Source organism: Pseudophryne corroboree, chromosome 12 (assembly GCF_028390025.1).
Source record: "Pseudophryne corroboree isolate aPseCor3 chromosome 12, aPseCor3.hap2, whole genome shotgun sequence".
Lineage (NCBI taxonomy): Eukaryota > Metazoa > Chordata > Amphibia > Anura > Myobatrachidae > Pseudophryne > Pseudophryne corroboree.
The window spans coordinates 73,031,818-73,051,942 of record NC_086455.1 but is presented as its reverse complement, the minus strand read 5'-3'; the positions used below and the strand labels follow the sequence as shown (position 1 = coordinate 73,051,942).

Here is a 20,125-nt window from a genome sequence, read left to right as displayed (position 1 = left end):
ACAGGAAGCAGACGCTAGTACTGTATTTACACTCAAGTAGTTAGTTTCTATCCCGTCCTTTTACAATCATGAGACATGTACCCTTCCCCGGAGCGCCCCCTGCCGGGAACACTGGGAAACAGGGGTCAGAGTGTTGCTCCGATATCACAACTGCTCACATGTTATTGTTCCATGCCAAGTAACAGTGATGTAACATGGATTGACTTGATGACGCACGGATTACGTACACCTGTTACTTGCAGGAGGTACTTTCCAGCGGTAAACATCCACATTATTTATGTGTTACTTGTTTATGCATTACCAGACACCAGGTGCTGCCGTCAGAAAGCGCTGTTGTTAGTTCTCATTAGATTAGTACAGTAAGTTACAGGCAGCAGACTCTAGATGGCGCTGGCCCTGCTCCTCAGTGCAGAGTTACAGGCAGCAGACACTAGATGGCGCTAGTCCATCTCCTCAGTGCAGAGTTATAGGCAGCAGACGCTAGATGGCGCTGTACCTTCTCTTCAGTACAGTTACAGGCAGCAGACGCTAGATGGCGCTGGTCCATCTCCTCAGTGCAGAGTTACAGAGAGCAGACGCTAGATGGCACTGTACCTTCTCCTCAGTACAGTTACAGGCAGCAGACGCTAGATGGCGCTGTACCTTCTCCTCAGTACAGTTACAGGCAGCAGACGCTAGATGGCGCTGGTCCATCTCCTCAGTGCAGAGTTACAGAGAGCAGACGCTAGATGGCGCTGGTCAGATGGAGATGCCTCAGTGCAGTTACAGGCAGCAGACGCTAGATGGCGCTGTACCTTCTCCTCAGTACAGAGTTACAGGCAGCAGACGCTAGATGGCGCTGGTCCATCTCCTCAGTGCAGAGTTATAGGCAGCAGACGCTAGATGGCGCTGTACCTTCTCCTCAGTACAGTTACAGGCAGCAGACGCTAGATGGCGCTGTACCTTCTCCTCAGTACAGTTACAGGCAGCAGACGCTAGATGGCGCTGGTCCATCTCCTCAGTGCAGAGTTACAGAGAGCAGACGCTAGATGGCGCTGGTCAGATGGAGATGCCTCAGTGCAGTTACAGGCAGCAGACGCTAGATGGCGCTGTACCTTCTCCTCAGTACAGATTTACAGGCAGCAGACGCTAGATGGCGCTGGTCCATCTTCTCAGTGCAGAGTTACAGACAGCAGACGCCAGATGGCGCTGGTCCATCTTCTTGGTGTAGAGTTACAGGCAGCAGACGCTATATGGCGCTGTACCTTATCCGCATTAGAGTTACAGGCAGCAGACACTAGATGGCGCTGGTCCATCTCCTCAGTGCAGAGTTATAGGCAGCAGACGCTAGATGGCGCTGGTCCATCTCAGTACAGAGTTACAGGCAGCAGAAGCTTGATGGCGCTGGTCTATATTCTCAGTGCAGTTACAGGCAGCAAACGCTAGATGGCGCTGGTCCATCTCCTCAGTGCAGAGTTACAGGCAGCAAACGCTAGATGGCGCTGGTCCATCTCCTCAGTGCAGTTACAGGCAGCAAACACTAGATGGCGCTGGTCCATCTCCTCAGTGCAGAGTTACAGGCAGCAAACGCTAGATGGCGCTGGTCCATCTCCTCAGTGCAGTTACAGGCAGCAGACGCTAGATGGCGCTGTACCTTCTCCGTACAGAGTTACAAGCAGCAGACGCTGTACCTTCTCCTCAGTACAGAGTTACAGGCAGCAGACGCTAGATGGCGGTGTTCCTTCTCAGTACAGAGTTACAGGCAGCAGACACTAGATGGCGCTGTACCTTCTCAGTGCAGAGTTACAGGCAGCAGACGCTAGATGGCGCTGTACCTTCTCCTCAGTACAGAGTTATAGGCAGCAGACGCTAGATGGCGCTGTACCTTCTCCTCAGTACAGTTACAGGCAGCAGACGCTAGATGGCGCTGTACCTTCTCCTCAGTACAGTTACAGGCAGCAGACGCTAGATGGTGCTGGTCCATCTCCTCAGTGCAGAGTTACAGAGAGCAGACGCTAGATGGCGCTGGTCAGATGGAGATGCCTCAGTGCAGTTACAGGCAGCAGACGCTAGATGGCGCTGTACCTTCTCCTCAGTACAGAGTTACAGGCAGCAGACGCTAGATGGCGCTGGTCCATCTCCTCAGTGCAGAGTTACAGGCAGCAGACGCTAGATGGCGCTGTACCTTCTCCTCAGTACAGAGTTACAGGCAGCAGATGCCAGATGGCGCTGGTCTATCTTCTCGGTGTAGAGTTACAGGCAGCAGACGCTAGATGGCGCTGTACCTTCTCCTCAGTACAGAGTTACAGGCAGCAGACGCTAGATGGCGCTGGTCCATCTCCTCAGTGCAGAGTTACAGGCAGCAAACGCTAGATGGCGCTGTACCTTCTCAGTGTACAGTTACAGGAAGCAGACGCTAGTACTGTATTTACACTCAAGCAGTGCCAGATTAAGGTCCACATGGGCCTGGAGCTGACATTTGTGAAGGGCCTATTGTGTGCCGCAGCAGATGATGTGACTATTGCCATGGGGGTGTGACTAGTTATGTGGGGGGGAGGGGGGGTGGCCATGGAGTGTGACTAGCGCCTACCTCGAAAACCTCAGTCTCATTTCTCTGGCTACAAGACACAGACTGCCTATCACTGAACAGCAGCAGCCAGCAGGTCGTCCCTGATTATTATTATTATCCTTTATTTATATGGCGCCACAAGGGTTCCGCAGCGCCCAATTACAGAGTACATAAACAAATAATCAAAACAGGAAAACAGCAACTTACAGCTGAATACAATATACTGTAGGACAAGTACAGGGTATATAAACATAGCTTCATCAGCAGACGACACTGAAATAAATATCAGGGTGGCAGAGAACTGGGGGATTTAGTGCCGTCGAAGGGAGTATGAAGTAGAAGGTGGTTTAAGTTAGAGAGGAAAAAGCACATGAGGGAAGAGGGCCCTGCTCGTGAGAGCTTACATTCTAAGGGTTGTAACACACTAGCCGGCTGGCGCCGCCCGGCAAAAACCCGGCCGGCTTTTAACCGCTGCCGTGATGCAAAGACACATTGAGCACAATGTGTCCTTAAACACGGCACAGTCCCGGCACGGCTGCCGGGTTGCAGCCGGAACTATTCACTGGAAGGTCCGGCTGCAGGGCCGGCGCCGGGCCGTCTTTGAAGCCAGTAAATCGTGTGTGTGAAGGGGAGCTTTCACACACAACGGTTTTTTCCCAAGCCGTGTCTAATGCTGCGCATGCGCACAGCATTACACACGGCTCAAAGCCGTCCTGTGTGCGAGACTCTGCCGGTTTCTCCCGGATGGCAAAAAGCCGGACAAAGTTTGTCCGGCTTTTTGCCATCCGGGAGAAACCGGCCAGTGTGTTACAGCCCTCTGCCGGTTTCTCCCGGATAGCAAAAAGCCGGACAAAGTTTGTCCGGCTTTTTGCCATCCGGGGAAAACCGGTTAGTGTGTTACAGCCCTAAGGGGAAGGGAAGACAGACAGGGGTGTCACAGATGGAGTAAACAGTGAGCGTTAAACAGAGGGTTAGGATGAGATTTGGCTGGGTTTGGTGAAGAAGTGGGTCTTGAGAGCCCGTTTGAAGTTTTGTAGAGAGGTGGAGAATCTGAGGGGGAGAGGTAGGGAATTCCAAAGAAAGGGAGCAGCATGTGAGAAATCTTGGAGGTAGGAGTGGGAGGAAGTAACCAGCAAGTAGGAGAGGCGGCATGCATTATACTAAGCTTTCATTCCCACATATTATACACAGATACCTCTCCACCTACAGAGCTCACTACCTAACACATGTATCACACAGATACTGGGCGCTTGTCCGCAGATCTCACAATCTTACACACATATCTCACATATGCTGAGCCTTCAACATCCCCAGAGCTTACAATCAAATACTGTACATACTGTACAAATACATCACACATACCTAGTAATATTACCCATGATTTACAATCTAACAACACATGTGCCATAAACCTTCTAAACTTTTGTCCATCGGTTTACAATCTCATCTAACAGCAGCATAATCCAAGGTCTCACTGATATTTGTATCTTGTTTTAAGAGCTGACAATCATATGTTGCTCTCTCCCCAACTAGAGCTTGTTATTCCACTACACAGGTACCATCAGAGAGACCTCACCTACAACTTGCCACCTAGTACGTATCACACATCCCCAAAATCAAATAATATGATTCAAAATTCAGATTTAAGTGTGCAGGTTCCTTGCCCACAGAGCTTGCAATCGCAGAGATTGCCTTCTCACCTGGGAGGGGCAGGTAGTTGAGACAGGGGCCAAAGCAGTGGCTCTGTGCTCTCCCAAAACTCTTTGGGGCCTGAGACGTCAGCGCTCCTTCCCACTGCACCAGGGCTGAGACTTTTAGTTTGACTGCATAGCTCAGGCTCTCGCCTGATAACAAGCAGCCCTGTCACAATCACGCGGGCCGCCTTCACAGAGCTGAGGGTAAGCACAGCTCAACTGCCCCTGGTGCACTGGTGGTTTGGCAGCGCTTGGTGTGGAATCACACTTCATGAGGAGGAGCCAGGTGGCTGTGAGGCGCATGGAGGGCGTATGAAGCCTTCTACTGCAACCACCAATTTTAACAGTGTTGCCGGCATTTGAAGAACCCCGTGCAAGGTTAATTTTTGCTGGATGGCAGGGGGAGAGATTAGTTGCGGTGCGAGTGAGCGGGACCTCAAGTGCCCGCTGGCAGCTGGATTTTTTTTCCTCCTGTCTCCAGCAGGGGTTGAAGCTACATCTGCCCCATTATTAATCCAACACTGGCTGGCACCCTGTACACACTGATGCTCGCAGCACAGCTACAGTGTAGACGGACGCATCTGTATGTATGAGGTCATTCCGAGTTGATCGCACGCTGCTGATCAGGGTACTACTGCGCATGCATATGCACCGCAATGCGCATGTGCGTCGTACGGGTACAAACAGCATCGTTGCTGGGCAATGCTTCTAGCGACGAATCCATTCGCACGGGTGATTGCAAGGAGATTGACAGAAAGAGGGCGTTTATGGGTGTAAACTGACCGTTTTCTGGGAGTGGTAGGGAAACCGCAGGCGTGTCCCGGCGTTTGCAGGGCGGGCGTCTGACGTGAATTCCGGGACTGGACAGGCTGACGTCATCGCAAGGGCTGAGTAAGTTCAGACCTACTCTGAAACGGCAAAAAATGTTTTTGTACTGCTTGGCTGCACATGCGATCGCACACTTGCAAAGCGAAAATACACTCCCCAGTGGGCGGCGACTATGCATTTGCACGGCTGCAAAAAGTAGCTAGCGAGCGATTAACTCGGAATGAGGGCCATAGAACAGTAATGCATACACATAGTATACATAGAAAAAATGTATATATATATATATATATATATATACACACATACATACATACATACATACATACATATACTGTGTGTGTATATATATATATATATATATATATATATACACACACACTATACATACCGGCGTTCAGGATATCGGCATTTGGAATGCTGATGCCGGAATACCAACATTGGTCAGAATGCTGGTGCGGGATCCCCACATGGATAAAAATGCCGGCACTGGAATCCCGACTGCTGGCTCCCGAACGTAAGTGTGCTGTGGTAGGAGATGGAGGGAAAGGTTTAGGCTGTGGGAGGGTTAGTATTAGGCTGCGGGAAGAGGGTTAGTTCTGGGAAGGGGGGATTAGGCACCACCGGGAAGGGTAAGGCTGCGGGGGTGGAAAGGTTAGCTTTAGGCTACAGGTGTGTGTGTGTGTGTGTGTGTGTGTGTGTGTGTGTGTGTGTGTGTGTGTGTGTGTGTGGGGGGGGGGGGGGGTTTGGTTTAGGCATCACCGAGTAAAGTTAGGGTCAGGCTGCGGGAAGGGAGGGTTAGGTGGGGGAGTAGATGAGGGTTAGTATACTTACCTTCCAGGTGTCAGGATTTGGCATGTAAGGGTGATGTCTGTATTCTGACCGCTGCCATCACAAAGATCCTGATACCATACCTGCATGCATATATAGCGTATAGTATATATATATAAATATATATATAAAGCACACACATACAATACACATGCATACATAGCGTATAGTATATTATATATATATATATATATAAAGCACACACATACAATACACATGCATAAAGCACACACATACAATACACGTACATAATATACATATATATGCAGAGTACATGTTGTATACATAGTACATACCCTCCAACTGTACCTTTTTAATAGGTACAGTACCTTTTTTTCATGGTCTGTACCGATTTTTGCCTCTCCAAACTTCCATTGAAAGTATAGGAAAAGGGGCGTGGCCACGCCCCCCCCCCCCCCTTTACACGCGGCCACGCCCCCTTTTCGGATTTGTACTGATTTTTCTGTGTAAAATGTTGGAAGGTATGCATAGTATAGATAACTATACATACTGCAAAAGAGCAGGGAGGGTGTTACAGGAGGTGCTGGATAGAGATGGAACTTGTAGGTTTTGGTGAGGGGAAATGAAGCTTATAAAAGTAATTATCCTGTACAGTACTATACACATGTATGTGTGTGTGACACACTGACAGGTGACTAACCATCTCTCCTGTGTTGAGTTCCTGGCTGCAATATCATTCATTCTTCAGCCTGCTGCCCGAGTAGTTGCTGGTCTGTGTGTGGGTGGGGGGTGTCTGTGCTCTGATTGGCTGAGTGACTGTGTGTGATGTGTCACTCAGCCAATCGGAGCACAGCAGATGCTGCTGAGGAGTTCCTGCACTGATCAGGATTCTCCTCAGCGTTACAGCAGGGCGCACCACAGCTTCAGCAGCTGATAGTGAGTACCTACCGTATACAGCTTGTCACCAGCCCGACCTGCCTTGGCCACGCCCCCGATGATAGTGGGAGGAGTTACAGAGCAGGGGGCACACCTGGGATTAACCAACAGCCTAGGCCGACTCTTGATTGTGAGGATAGGCCAGTGGGCGGGGCTATGGACGGATTCGGGGGCAGAGCCTCAGAGGTATTCAGGACTGACTCGGGCCGGCAGAGTTTCAGACCTCTGTGGTCGGAACTTTGGCCAGCTGGTTTGGGGTGTTGTGGGCCTATTTTCAATGGGAGGCCTGGAGCTGCAGCTCCATCCGCCCCATTGTTAATCCGGCCCTGCACTCAAGTAGTTAGTTTCTATCCCGTCCTTTTACAATCATGAGACATGTACCCTTCCCCGGAGCGCCCCCTGCCGGGAACACTGGGAAACAGGGGTCAGAGTGTTGCTCCGATATCACAACTGCTCACATGTTATTGTTCCATGCCAAGTAACAGTGATGTAACATGGATTGACTTGATGACGCACGGATTACGTACACCTGTTACTTGCAGGAGGTACTTTCCAGCAGTAAACATCCACATTATTTATGTGTTACTTGTTTATGCATTACCAGACACCAGGTGCTGCCGTCAGAAAGCGCTGTTGTTAGTTCTCATTAGATTAGTACAGTAAGTTACAGGCAGCAGACGCTAGATGGCGCTGTACCTTCTCCTCAGTACAGAGTTACAGGCAGCAGTCGCTAGATGGCGCTGGTCCATCTCCTCAGTGCAGAGTTATAGGCAGCAGACGCTAGATGGCGCTGTACCTTTTCCTCAGTACAGTTACAGGCAGCAGATGCCAGATGGCGCTGTACCTTCTCCTCAGTACAGTTACAGGCAGCAGACGCTAGATGGCGCTGGTCCATCTCCTCAGTGCAGAGTTACAGGCAGCAGACGCTAGATGGCGCTGCACCTTCTCCTCAGTACAGAGTTACAGGCAGCAGACGCTAGATGGCGCTGTACCTTCTCCTCAGTACAGTTTCAGGCAGCAGACGCTAGATGGCGCTGGTCCATCTCCTCAGTGCAGAGTTACAGGCAGCAGACGCTAGATGGCGCTGTACCTTCTCCTCAGTACAGAGTTACAGGCAGCAGACGCTAGATGGCGCTGTACCTTCTCCTCAGTACAGTTACAGGCAGCAGACGCTAGATGGTGCTGGCCCATCTCCTCAGTGCAGAGTTACAGAGAGCAGACGCTAGATGGCGCTGGTCAGATGGAGATGCCTCAGTGCAGTTACAGGCAGCAGACGCTAGATGGCGCTGTACCTTCTCCTCCGTACAGAGTTACAGGCAGCAGACGCTAGATGGCGCTGGTCCATCTCCTCAGTGCAGAGTTACAGGCAGCAGACGCTAGATGGCGCTGTACCTTCTCCTCAGTACAGAGTTACAGGCAGCAGATGCCAGATGGCGCTGGTCTATCTTCTCTGTGTAGAGTTACAGGCAGCAGACGCTAGATGGCGCTGTACCTTCTCCTCAGTACAGAGTTACAGGCAGCAGACGCTAGATGGCGCTGGTCCATCTCCTCAGTGCAGAGTTACAGGCAGCAAACGCTAGATGGCGCTGTACCTTCTCAGTGTACAGTTACAGGAAGCAGACGCTAGTACTGTATTTACACTCAAGTAGTTAGTTTCTATCCCGTCCTTTTACAATCATGAGACATGTACCCTTCCCCGGAGCGCCCCCTGCCGGGAACACTGGGAAACAGGGGTCAGAGTGTTGCTCCGATATCACAACTGCTCACATGTTATTGTTCCATGCCAAGTAACAGTGATGTAACATGGATTGACTTGATGACGCACGGATTACGTACACCTGTTACTTGCAGGAGGTACTTTCCAGCAGTAAACATCCACATTATTTATGTGTTACTTGTTTATGCATTACCAGACACCAGGTGCTGTCGTCAGAAAGCGCTGTTGTTAGTTCTCATTAGATTAGTACAGTAAGTTACAGGCAGCAGACTCTAGATGGCGCTGGCCCTGCTCCTCAGTGCAGAGTTACAGGCAGCAGACACTAGATGGCGCTAGTCCATCTCCTCAGTGCAGAGTTATAGGCAGCAGACGCTAGATGGCGCTGTACCTTCTCTTCAGTACAGAGTTACAGGCAGCAGACGCTAGATGGCGCTGTACCTTTTCCTCAGTACAGTTACAGGCAGCAGATGCCAGATGGCGCTGTACCTTCTCCTCAGTACAGTTACAGGCAGCAGACGCTAGATGGCGCTGGTCCATCTCCTCAGTGCAGAGTTACAGGCAGCAGACGCTAGATGGCGCTGTACCTTCTCCTCAGTACAGAGTTACAGGCAGCAGACGCTAGATGGCGCTGTACCTTCTCCTCAGTACAGAGTTACAGGCAGCAGACGCTAGATGGCGCTGTACCTTCTCCTCAGTACAGTTACAGGCAGCAGACGCTAGATGGCGCTGGTCAATCTCCTCAGTGCAGAGTTACAGGCAGCAGACGCTAGATGGCGCTGTACCTTCTCCTCAGTACAGTTACAGGCAGCAGACGCTAGATGGTGCTGGTCCATCTCCTTAGTGCAGAGTTACTGAGAGCAGACGCTAGATGGCGCTGGTCAGATGGAGATGCCTCAGTGCAGTTACAGGCAGCAGCTGCTAGATGGCGCTGTACCTTCTCCTCAGTACAGAGTTACAGGCAGCAGACGCTAGATGGCGCTGTACCTTCTCCTCAGTACAGAGTTACAGGCAGCAGACGCTAGATGGCGCTGGTCCATCTCCTCAGTGCAGAGTTACAGGCAGCAAACGCTAGATGGCGCTGTACCCTCTCAGTGTACAGTTACAGGAAGCAGACGCTAGTACTGTATTTACACTCAAGTAGTTAGTTTCTATCCCGTCCTTTTACAATCATCAGACATGTACCCTTCCCCGGAGCGCCCCCTGCCGGGAACACTGGGAAACAGGGGTCAGAGTGTTGCTCCGATATCACAACTGCTCACATGTTATTGTTCCATGCCAAGTAACAGTGATGTAACATGGATTGACTTGATGACGCACGGATTACGTACACCTGTTACTTGCAGGAGGTACTTTCCAGCGGTAAACATCCACATTATTTATGTGTTACTTGTTTATGCATTACCAGACACCAGGTGCTGCCGTCAGAAAGCGCTGTTGTTAGTTCTCATTAGATTAGTACAGTAAGTTACAGGCAGCAGACTCTAGATGGCGCTGTACCTTCTCCTCAGTACAGAGTTACAGGCAGCAGACGCTAGATGGCGCTAGTCCATCTCCTCAGTGCAGAGTTATAGGCAGCAGACGCTAGATGGCGCTGTACCTTCTCTTCAGTACAGTTACAGGCAGCAGACGCTAGATGGCGCTGGTCCATCTCCTCAGTGCAGAGTTACAGAGAGCAGACGCTAGATGGCGCTGTACCTTCTCCTCAGTACAGTTACAGGCAGCAGACGCTAGATGGCGCTGTACCTTCTCCTCAGTACAGTTACAGGCAGCAGACGCTAGATGGCGCTGGTCCATCTCCTCAGTGCAGAGTTACAGAGAGCAGACGCTAGATGGCGCTGGTCAGATGGAGATGCCTCAGTGCAGTTACAGGCAGCAGACGCTAGATGGCGCTGTACCTTCTCCTCAGTACAGAGTTACAGGCAGCAGACGCTAGATGGCGCTGGTCCATCTCCTCAGTGCAGAGTTATAGGCAGCAGACGCTAGATGGCGCTGTACCTTCTCCTCAGTACAGTTACAGGCAGCAGACGCTAGATGGCGCTGTACCTTCTCCTCAGTACAGTTACAGGCAGCAGACGCTAGATGGCGCTGGTCCATCTCCTCAGTGCAGAGTTACAGGCAGCAGACGCTAGATGGCGCTGCACCTTCTCCTCAGTACAGAGTTACAGGCAGCAGATGCTAGATGGCGCTGTACCTTCTCCTCAGTACAGTTTCAGGCAGCAGACGCTAGATGGCGCTGGTCCATCTCCTCAGTGCAGAGTTACAGGCAGCAGACGCTAGATGGCGCTGTACCTTCTCCTCAGTACAGAGTTACAGGCAGCAGACGCTAGATGGCGCTGTACCTTCTCCTCAGTACAGTTACAGGCAGCAGACGCTAGATGGTGCTGGCCCATCTCCTCAGTGCAGAGTTACAGAGAGCAGACGCTAGATGGCGCTGGTCAGATGGAGATGCCTCAGTGCAGTTACAGGCAGCAGACGCTAGATGGCGCTGTACCTTCTCCTCCGTACAGAGTTACAGGCAGCAGACGCTAGATGGCGCTGGTCCATCTCCTCAGTGCAGAGTTACAGGCAGCAGACGCTAGATGGCGCTGTACCTTCTCCTCAGTACAGAGTTACAGGCAGCAGATGCCAGATGGCGCTGGTCTATCTTCTCGGTGTAGAGTTACAGGCAGCAGACGCTAGATGGCGCTGTACCTTCTCCTCAGTACAGAGTTACAGGCAGCAGACGCTAGATGGCGCTGGTCCATCTCCTCAGTGCAGAGTTACAGGCAGCAAACGCTAGATGGCGCTGTACCTTCTCAGTGTACAGTTACAGGAAGCAGACGCTAGTACTGTATTTACACTCAAGTAGTTAGTTTCTATCCCGTCCTTTTACAATCATGAGACATGTACCCTTCCCCGGAGCGCCCCCTGCCGGGAACACTGGGAAACAGGGGTCAGAGTGTTGCTCCGATATCACAACTGCTCACATGTTATTGTTCCATGCCAAGTAACAGTGATGTAACATGGATTGACTTGATGACGCACGGATTACGTACACCTGTTACTTGCAGGAGGTACTTTCCAGCAGTAAACATCCACATTATTTATGTGTTACTTGTTTATGCATTACCAGACACCAGGTGCTGCCGTCAGAAAGCGCTGTTGTTAGTTCTCATTAGATTAGTACAGTAAGTTACAGGCAGCAGATGCTAGATGGCGCTGTACCTTCTCCTCAGTACAGAGTTACAGGCAGCAGACGCTAGATGGCGCTAGTCCATCTCCTCAGTGCAGAGTTATAGGCAGCAGACGCTAGATGGCGCTGTACCTTCTCCTCAGTACAGAGTTACAGGCAGCAGACGCTAGATGGCGCTGGTCCATCTCCTCAGTGCAGAGTTATAGGCAGCAGACGCTAGATGGCGCTGTACCTTTTCCTCAGTACAGTTACAGGCAGCAGATGCCAGATGGCGCTGTACCTTCTCCTCAGTACAGTTACAGGCAGCAGATGCTAGATGGCGCTGTACCTTCTCCTCAGTACAGTTACAGGCAGCAGACGCTAGATGGTGCTGGTCCATCTCCTCAGTGCAGAGTTACAGGCAGCAGACGCTAGATGGCGCTGTACCTTCTCCTCAGTACAGAGTTACAGGCAGCAGACGCTAGATGGCGCTGTACCTTCTCCTCAGTACAGTTACAGGCAGCAGACGCTAGATGGTGCTGGTCCATCTCCTCAGTGCAGAGTTACTGAGAGCAGACGCTAGATGGCGCTGGTCAGATGGAGATGCCTCAGTGCAGTTACAGGCAGCAGCTGCTAGATGGCGCTGTACCTTCTCCTCAGTACAGAGTTACAGGCAGCAGACGCTAGATGGCGCTGGTCCATCTCCTCAGTGCAGAGTTACAGGCAGCAGACGCTAGATGGCGCTGTACCTTCTCCTCAGTACAGAGTTACAGGCAGCAGATGCCAGATGGCGCTGGTCTATCTTCTCGGTGTAGAGTTACAGGCAGCAGACGCTAGATGGCGCTGTACCTTCTCCTCAGTGCAGAGTTACAGGCAGCAGACGCTAGATGGCGCTGTACCTTCTCCTCAGTACAGAGTTACAGGCAGCAGACGCTAGATGGCGCTGTACCTTCTCCTCAGTACAGTTACAGGCAGCAGACGCTAGATGGTGCTGGTCCATCTCCTCAGTGCAGAGTTACTGAGAGCAGACGCTAGATGGCGCTGGTCAGATGGAGATGCCTCAGTGCAGTTACAGGCAGCAGCTGCTAGATGGCGCTGTACCTTCTCCTCAGTACAGAGTTACAGGCAGCAGACGCTAGATGGCGCTGGTCCATCTCCTCAGTGCAGAGTTACAGGCAGCAGACGCTAGATGGCGCTGGTCCATCTCCTCAGTACAGAGTTACAGGCAGCAGATGCCAGATGGCGCTGGTCTATCTTCTCGGTGTAGAGTTACAGGCAGCAGACGCTAGATGGCGCTGTACCTTCTCCTCAGTACAGAGTTACAGGCAGCAGACGCTAGATGGCGCTGGTCCATCTCCTCAGTGCAGAGTTACAGGCAGCAAACGCTAGATGGCGCTGTACCTTCTCAGTGTACAGTTACAGGAAGCAGACGCTAGTACTGTATTTACACTCAAGTAGTTAGTTTCTATCCCGTCCTTTTACAATCATCAGACATGTACCCTTCCCCGGAGCGCCCCCTGCCGGGAACACTGGGAAACAGGGGTCAGAGTGTTGCTCCGATATCACAACTGCTCACATGTTATTGTTCCATGCCAAGTAACAGTGATGTAACATGGATTGACTTGATGACGCACGGATTACGTACACCTGTTACTTGCAGGAGGTACTTTCCAGCGGTAAACATCCACATTATTTATGTGTTACTTGTTTATGCATTACCAGACACCAGGTGCTGCCGTCAGAAAGCGCTGTTGTTAGTTCTCATTAGATTAGTACAGTAAGTTACAGGCAGCAGACTCTAGATGGCGCTGGCCCTGCTCCTCAGTGCAGAGTTACAGGCAGCAGACACTAGATGGCGCTAGTCCATCTCCTCAGTGCAGAGTTATAGGCAGCAGACGCTAGATGGCGCTGTACCTTCTCTTCAGTACAGTTACAGGCAGCAGACGCTAGATGGCGCTGGTCCATCTCCTCAGTGCAGAGTTACAGAGAGCAGACGCTAGATGGCGCTGTACCTTCTCCTCAGTACAGTTACAGGCAGCAGACGCTAGATGGCGCTGTACCTTCTCCTCAGTACAGTTACAGGCAGCAGACGCTAGATGGCGCTGGTCCATCTCCTCAGTGCAGAGTTACAGAGAGCAGACGCTAGATGGCGCTGGTCAGATGGAGATGCCTCAGTGCAGTTACAGGCAGCAGACGCTAGATGGCGCTGTACCTTCTCCTCAGTACAGAGTTACAGGCAGCAGACGCTAGATGGCGCTGGTCCATCTCCTCAGTGCAGAGTTATAGGCAGCAGACGCTAGATGGCGCTGTACCTTCTCCTCAGTACAGTTACAGGCAGCAGACGCTAGATGGCGCTGTACCTTCTCCTCAGTACAGTTACAGGCAGCAGACGCTAGATGGCGCTGGTCCATCTCCTCAGTGCAGAGTTACAGAGAGCAGACGCTAGATGGCGCTGGTCAGATGGAGATGCCTCAGTGCAGTTACAGGCAGCAGACGCTAGATGGCGCTGTACCTTCTCCTCAGTACAGATTTACAGGCAGCAGACGCTAGATGGCGCTGGTCCATCTTCTCAGTGCAGAGTTACAGACAGCAGACGCCAGATGGCGCTGGTCCATCTTCTCGGTGTAGAGTTACAGGCAGCAGACGCTATATGGCGCTGTACCTTATCCGCATTAGAGTTACAGGCAGCAGACACTAGATGGCGCTGGTCCATCTCCTCAGTGCAGAGTTATAGGCAGCAGACGCTAGATGGCGCTGGTCCATCTCAGTACAGAGTTACAGGCAGCAGAAGCTTGATGGCGCTGGTCTATATTCTCAGTGCAGTTACAGGCAGCAAACGCTAGATGGCGCTGGTCCATCTCCTCAGTGCAGAGTTACAGGCAGCAAACGCTAGATGGCGCTGGTCCATCTCCTCAGTGCAGTTACAGGCAGCAGACGCTAGATGGCGCTGTACCTTCTCCGTACAGAGTTACAAGCAGCAGACGCTGTACCTTCTCCTCAGTACAGAGTTACAGGCAGCAGACGCTAGATGGCGGTGTTCCTTCTCAGTACAGAGTTACAGGCAGCAGACACTAGATGGCGCTGTACCTTCTCAGTGCAGAGTTACAGGCAGCAGACGCTAGATGGCGCTGTACCTTCTCCTCAGTACAGAGTTACAGGCAGCAGACGCTAGATGGCGCTGGTCCATCTCCTCAGTGCAGAGTTACAGGCAGCAGACGCTAGATGGCGCTGGTCCATCTCCTCAGTGCAGAGTTATAGGCAGCAGACGATGGTAGATGATAGTGTGACTAACCCCTACTGGAGAACGACAGGAAAACACTGCTAAGTCTGTGTCATGCAGTGGTGCAAGTAGAAAAAATGTCTTATGGGTACTGTGTGCGCGCGCGCGCAAAAAATGGGTGTGGCCACATGCCACATGGGGCGTGGCCAATGAAAATGGGGCGTGATACACATATGGGGGAGGGGCAGATACACGTATGACCCCAATAGTGCCAGATACACGTTGCCCCACAGTGCCAGATATACATTGCCCCACAGTGCCAGATACACATTGACTAACAGTGCCAGATACACATTGCCCCACAGTGCCAGATACAAAAATGCCCCCAGAGTGCCAGATATACATTGCCCCACAGTGCCAGATACACATTGCCCCACAGTGCCAGATACACAAATGCCCCCACTGTGTCAGATATACATTGCCCCCCGTGCCAGATACACATTGCCCCACAGTGCCAGATACACAAATGCCCCCACTGTGTCAGATATACATTGCCCCCCGTGCCAGATACAGAAATGCCCCTACAGTGCCAGATATGCCCCCAGTGCCAGATATCCCCCAGTGCCAGGTATACATGCCCCCCTGTGCCAGATATCCCCCAGTGCCAGGTATACATGCCCCCCTGTGCCAGATATCCCCCAGTGCCAGGTATATATGCCCCCCAGTGCCAGATAGAAATGCCCCCCCAGTGCCAGATAGAAATGCCCCCCCAGTGCCAGATATCCCCCAGTGCCAGGTATACATGCCCCCCTGTGCCAGATATCCCCCAGTGCCAGGTATATATGCCCCCCAGTGCCAGATAGAAATGCCCCCCCAGTGCCAGATATCCCCCAGTGCCAGGTATACATGCCCCCCTGTGCCAGATATCCCCCAGTGCCAGGTATACATGCCCCCCTGTGCCAGATATCCCCCAGTGCCAGGTATATATGCCCCCCAGTGCCAGATATCCCCCAGTGCCAGATAGAAATGCCCCCCCAGTGCCAGATATCCCCCAGTGCCAGGTATAACGTGTCCCCCCCCCCCCTTCCCTGCTCACCGCTGCCGCTGGCCGCTGCCGTCCTGTGTGAGGGAAGGAGAGCGCATCCTGTGCCTCTCCTTCCCCTCAGTCTCCGGCGGGTGTCTCACAGTTTAATTCAGCGCCGATCCGTGAGCCAATCAGAGCTCGCACCGCGAGCTCTGATTGGCTCACGGATCGGCGCTGAATTAAACTATAACACCCGCCGGAGACTGAGGGGAAGGAGAGGCGCAGCCTGCGCTCTCCTTCCCTCACATCAGCGGCGGTGCGAGGAGCGGCGGCCGGTCGGTGTGGGTACGGCGTACCCACGGCTAAATTCTTACGGGTACGCTGTACCCACCCGTACCCGCCCACTTGCACTACTGGTGTCATGCTGCATATGTGGCCAGGCAAGGTCGCTCTGCTCGTTGCCAAACCTTTAGTTGTGTGATGCCGTGCTTGCAGGTGACAGACAGTGTGACTGCAGGAGCTGATGCCACAGAGCTCAGTGGGTGTAGTATGGCTGACCGGCAGTCAGGAGACCGCCGGTCAGCTTACCGGCGCCGGGATCCCGGCAGCATACCGACGCCGGGATCCCGGCGGGGAGGGGCGAGTGCAGAAAGCCCCTTGCGGGCACGCTGCACTCGCCACCTACGGCCACCACGGGTTCTATTCCCACTCTATGGGTGTCATGGACACCCACGAGTGGAAATAGTCCCTGTTGGTCGGCATGCCGACCATCGGGATAGTGAGGGGTCGGAATGCTGGAGGAGGTCATGTGACTGTCGGTCTCCCGACCACCGGTCACATGAATACCACCCGAGCTCAGTCATAGGTGACATGATTACACTCATCCTGAGCAATAACAAGGACACCACCCAGAGGCGGAACTACCGGCAGTGCAAGCAGTGCGTTGCACTGGGACCCGCCGCTGTCCAGGGGCCCAAGCATGTAATGAGTCAAACTGACTCATTACATGCCGCCCGTTGAGGAGAGGAGCAGCGGCACGGACGGGGGAAGGAGGAGGAGGGAGGTGTAGGAGGGAGCCGCAGCAGCGCAGCGCTTTGTTACTGGTGGAGGCGCTGCTGCTGCCGCCCCTCTGCTTCACTATAGGCTGTCTTCCGAGAACAGCCTATAGTGAAGCAGAGGGGCAGCAGCAGCAGCGCCTCCACCAATAACACAGCGCTGCTGCGGCTCCCTCCTCCACCTCCCTCCTCCTCCTTCTCTCCTGCCCGGGAATCGTCAGACGCTGCACCGAGGAGCCTGAGCCAGCGGAGAGGGTAAGTATAATTCTTCTTTCTTCCTTTCTTCCTTCCTTTCTTTCTTTCTTTCTTTCTTTCTTTCTTTCTTTCTTTCTTTCTTTCTTTCTGTCTCTTTCTTTGTTGGGACTGCCTGCCGCTATGTGTAAAAATGGGGGACTGCCTGCCGCTATGTGTAAAAATTGGGGACTGCCTGCCGCAATGTGCAAAAAGGGGAATCTGCCTGCCGCAATGTGTAAAAATTGGGAATCTGCCTGCCGCAATGTGTAAAACTGGGGAATCTGCCTGCCGCTATGTGTAAAAATGGGGAATCTGCCTGCCGCAATGTGTAAAAAGGGGGAATCTGCCTGCCGTAATGTGTAAAAAGGGGGACGCTGTCTGCCATAATGTGTAACGAGCACGCTGTCTGCCGTAATGTGCAAAAAGGGGAATCTGCCTGCCGTAATGTGTAACAAGGGGACGCTGTCTGCCGTTATGTGTAAAAAGGGGACGCTATCTGCCGTTATGTGTAAAAAGTGTACGCTGTCTGCCGTAATGTGTAAAAAGGGGACGCTGTCTGCCGTAATGTGTAAAAAGGGGACGCTGTCTGCCGTAATGTGTAAAAAGGGGACGCTGTCTGCTGTAATGTGTAAAAAGAGGAATCTGTCCGCTGTAAGGTGTAAAAGGGTCTCTACCTGGTGTAGTGGTGCTACTGTGCGGCGTAATTTGAAGAATGGAGACTACTGTGCACCGTTTTATGAATTGGTATTATTTTGTGGCCACACCCCTTCCCCGCGAAGCCACGCCACTATGTATTTTTGCGCTCGCCTACGGCGCGCACTGCCCCTGTTTTGCATGCAGGGGTGGGTCTCCGATGCCGTTTCTTGCACACAGTGCTAAAATGTCTAGTTACGGCACTGTTGCTAGGTATCCATTTCTCTGGCCCTGAGCAGGTCCCCCTCACCAGATCCTCTGCAGGGGTAAGGGGGTGGACTTGGATGGGATGTGGGGGGGGCCCAAAGCATTTTGTCGCACCTGGGCCCACCGCTCGCTAGTTCCGCCACTGACACCACCCATATAATACACAGGCTCTCTGCTTCTGTGTGCACTGACACAGGGACCTGCCTTCTCCTTGCACTAGTGTAGTGATAAGTGCTGGTGTTCATGCTGCTAGGTAGCTGTGGGGATAGCAGTGTTTCTGTAAAGGACACCAAGACTTATTCCAAATAATTGCAGAAGTAATAATACCAGTATTACCCTGTAATTCACATGTATAATAGATTTGCTATCTCTATTACTACTGTATGTGATTTTTTTAATTAGTTGATAACACATTATGGACCTATTTGTTTCTTGCTGTAACATTACACAGATGCTGTCTGCAGGGCCGGTGCTAGCGCCTCCTGAGCCATTTAGGTCACCGCACGTCCCTGGGTGCTAGGGTGTTTGGCGCCCTCCTGCAAACTCTAAATTTTGCGCCCTCCTACAAATACTGATGTGGTCGCTCTGATCCTACCCACATGCAGACGCCTCACGCTTGCGACTAGCTGCGTCTGAGATGTGGTTTATCAGGGATTTTGTTTCACCTGCCTCGGGCAGGCGAAACGAATCTCAGGAAACAGCCTTGTTTTCACATGAAAACTCCCAGGTTTCACTGCACCTGTGTGTTGTTGGTAGTAGAGGTATTTTTTTATGGCCGATCTAATTGGATAGCCTGTACAAAAATACTGGTGAAACATCAGGAAAATGTGCAAAAAATATCCCCGATGTTTTACTGCATCTAACTGGATACTCACCATAGAGTGCATCCAAATGACTGATACCAAGTTGTAACTAGAGCATTTTAATGTCCGTCATATCTATTGGTCTGGGACAAAACGTCAAAGCTTCTCACCCACCACCCACTGCAAACAGCCAAATTCGGAGCAGGAGTAGGGGAGCAGCAGACCCTACGAATCCCTCTCCTAGTTAAATGTAGCCCGCAGGCTACAATTGCTAGTGCTATCTAAAGATGGTCTGTGCTACCCCCTTTCCCAATGACTAATGAAACAATCCCCCCTCCCCACACAATAAACCAAAGATACCCTGCAGCCCACTCCACTACTGCCATTACAATGCACCCCCCTCCCTGCACACACTACTGCTGCGATCTTGCATCTCCTCCCTGCAAACACTAAACTATTGCCACTATCCTGCACTCCCTTGCACTACATTATACTACCACTGCTACGCTGCACCCCTCTCCCCACACAGACTACACTATCGCTGCTACCCTGCACCCCCTTTCCGCACACACTACATTACACTACTGCCGCTACCCTGAACCCTTATCCTGCACACACTACATTACACTACCACTGCTACCCTGCAACCCCCGCCCCCCCTCACTGCACACACTACATTACACTAGTGCCACTACCCTGAACCCTTTTCCTGCACACACAACATTACACTACCACTGCTAATCTGCACCCCCCCCCCCCCCCCCGGCACACACTACATTACACTAGTGCCGCTACCCTGAACCCTTTTCCTGTACACACTACATTACACTACCACTGCTACCCTGCAACCCCCGCCCCCCCTCCCCGCACACACTACATTACACTAGTGCCGCTACCCTGAACCCTTTTCCTGCACACACATTACACTACCACTGCTACCCTGCACCCCCCTCCCCGCACACACTACATTACACTAGTGCCGCTACCCTGAACCCTTTTCCTGCACGCACTGCATTACACTACCACTGCTACCCTGCACCCCCCTCCCTGTACACACTACATTACACTAGTGCCGCTACCCTGAATCCTTTTCCTGCACACACTACATTACACTACCACTGTGACCCTGCACCCCCCTCCCCGCACACACTGCATTACACTAGTGCCGCTACCCTGTACCCCCCTCCCCGCTCTAGCACCACACCCCAACCCTAGTCGGACCCAGT

At 52.1% G+C, this 20,125-nt stretch overlaps 1 protein-coding gene and 1 long non-coding RNA gene across 2 annotated transcripts in view; one reads left to right on the top strand and one right to left on the bottom strand.

Annotated features, from left to right (window-relative positions):
* LOC134979927 (cytosolic phospholipase A2 delta-like) overlaps positions 1 to 20,125 on the top strand; it is a 180,918-nt gene that overhangs the window by 119,316 nt on the left and 41,477 nt on the right. The gene's annotated exons all lie outside the window — the stretch shown is intronic.
* LOC134980709 (uncharacterized) lies at positions 5,465 to 6,784 on the bottom strand. Its single transcript, XR_010190462.1, has 3 exons — positions 6,560 to 6,784; positions 5,902 to 5,981; positions 5,465 to 5,593 (listed from the first exon to the last, which is right to left on the bottom strand). It is a non-coding gene; the product is annotated as an uncharacterized LOC134980709 (long non-coding RNA).